Source organism: Otolemur garnettii, unplaced genomic scaffold (assembly GCF_000181295.1).
Source record: "Otolemur garnettii isolate 467f Iridium unplaced genomic scaffold, OtoGar3 scaffold00105, whole genome shotgun sequence".
NCBI lineage: Eukaryota > Metazoa > Chordata > Mammalia > Primates > Galagidae > Otolemur > Otolemur garnettii.
The window spans coordinates 6021328-6023589 of record NW_003852500.1 but is presented as its reverse complement, the minus strand read 5'-3'; the positions used below and the strand labels follow the sequence as shown (position 1 = coordinate 6023589).

Genomic DNA, 2262 nt, shown 5'->3' with positions numbered 1-2262 from the left:
AGTGTTAGCCCTGGGCCCGGAATTCTGGGTGCTCGGCAAAGGGTCAGGGCAGATGGGGACTCCCCAGAGGAAGACCCTGGGAGGCGAATGAATGACCTGCCTGAGACAACACTGGGCTCACCTACGCCTTGCTTTTTATCACCAATTGCTAAGAGACCTTCAGAACAGATGGGGTCAAATTGAAGCGAGGTTCTTGTAAAAGAAGTGGAGAAAGTCTGTGAAGAACGATAGTGAAAATGATGTAAACCTTCCCAGGTCCCAAGACCACTGCAGACTCCTGCCCACGCTCTCACCCTATACTTAACCATAAACCTGGACAAGGGGCTGGTCTGGCAGTGGGAGCTGAAGGAGGGCCACAGCGAGCAGGGAGCCAATGGTGACAAGGCTCATCTCCCGCCCAAGGAAGAGAGTCTACAGTTCACTAACACAATTATTATTCACGAGCAGCCACAAAGACCACAGTCGGCAACACACACACAGAGACACATCACAGGAGATGGACGGGGCTGTAGGCTGCAGTGGGCGGGGCAAGTGTTAGTCACATCCTTAAGTTGAAGAATGGTGTTAGAGGGCATGGGGCAAGGCCTGGGGGCACACACAAGTTCTTGGCTTCTCCTGGGGAAAGGTCTGTTGCTGAAGTGGCCAGTTTTCTTAAGCATCAACATTTGAAACTAAAGGTTCAAGTAGCTGCCTTCAGGTTCCGGGAGGCTTTCCACTGAAGGCAGCACTTCAGTTCTCTGCTTTCTGGGGCTCTGTTGCATCTGCAGTAATGAGGTTCTCCACTGGGGCTTCTGATTGAAATTCCACATGCACCTGCGACTCAGGATAAGGAGAATCCCAACTGAAAAGAGGACCACAGCAAATGCCAATCCGCCAATCCTCAGCGTCTGCTAGTCATAATGAAAAGGGTCCATTTCATTCTCCTGCTCAGCTGCACTGGCCAGGACCATGGGGGCCAGCAGGCTGCACAGAAAAATCAGTACCACCTCCATTGTGTCTGCATGGCCGGTCTCCTCTGAGACAGTCCAATATTCATATTTTAAAATAATTAAGTGGATTGTACAAAGAGAAAAATGACCTTACCTTTTTTTTTTTTTTTTTTGAGACAGAGTCTCACTATGTTGCCTTCAGTAGAGTGCTGTGGCTTCACAGCTCATAGTAACCTCAAACTCCTGGGCTCAACCGATTCTCTGGTCTCAGCCTCTGAAGTAGCTCGGACTACGTGTGCCTGCCTCAACACCCGGCTACTTTTAGAGATGGGGGTCTCGCTCTTGCTCAGGCTGCTGTCAAACTCCTAAGCTCAAGCAATCAGCCCATCTGGGCCTTGGAAAGTGCTAGGATTACAGGCATGAGCCACTGTACCCAGCCTACGATCTTACTCTTGATTCCAGGATATACTGGTACCATAGTAATGCTTACTTATTATAGTTGTGCTAAGATATTTTGTTGTCTAAAGAACATTTGGTTATTCAAACCATTTCTGGACCCTATGATTTCCAAAATAAGATCTCGTCTAAAAACTGTGAACTACGGAAGAAATCAAAATCATTTTTTTCTTTTAAAAAGCCACATGATGAAATCCATAATGAAATCTGTTTCATATTGAATTGGAAAAACATTCAAAAGGAGTAGCATCGGGCAGCAGCTGTGGCTCAGTGAGTAGGTCACCAGGGCCATATATCAAGGGTCGTGGGTTCAAACCCAGCCCTAGCCAAACTACAACAAAAAAACAGCCAGGTGTTGTGGCAGGTGCCTGTAGTCCCAGCTACTCGGGAGGCTGAGGCAAGAGAATCACCTAAGCCCAAGAACTGGATGTTGCTGTGAGCTGTGATGCTACCGCACTCTACCGAGGGTGATAAAATGAGACTCTGTCTCTAAAAAAAAAAAAAAAAGAGTAGCTTCAACTGCAACAACCTGTAAGTGCACTCTGAAGATTGCCCACCTTTGCTGCATTTGGGATTTATATGATTATTTGGTAACACTGTTTAAAAATTATTTCCTAATGCAATCCTGCATAAGAATATAGTTTGTCCTATGTGAAAAAATAAAACACAGCTTTTTAATAATGAGAATTACAAACACCATCATTAATTTTTCAAGATAGTGTTTTATTTTAAAAAAAACTCAAATGTTTGTGGTGGCTCACACCTGTAATTACAGCACTCTAGGAGACTGAGGCAGGTGGATTGCTTGAGCACAAGAGTTTGGGACCATCCTAAGCAAGAACAAGACTCTGTCTCTAAAAAGAGCCAGTGTTGTGGT

General features: G+C 45.8%; 1 pseudogene; it reads right to left on the bottom strand.

Annotated features, from left to right (window-relative positions):
- Window positions 1-729: 729 nt before the first annotated feature.
- LOC111727428 lies at window positions 730-992 on the bottom strand (annotated as a pseudogene).
- Between the last annotated feature and the right edge of the window lie 1270 nt (window positions 993-2262).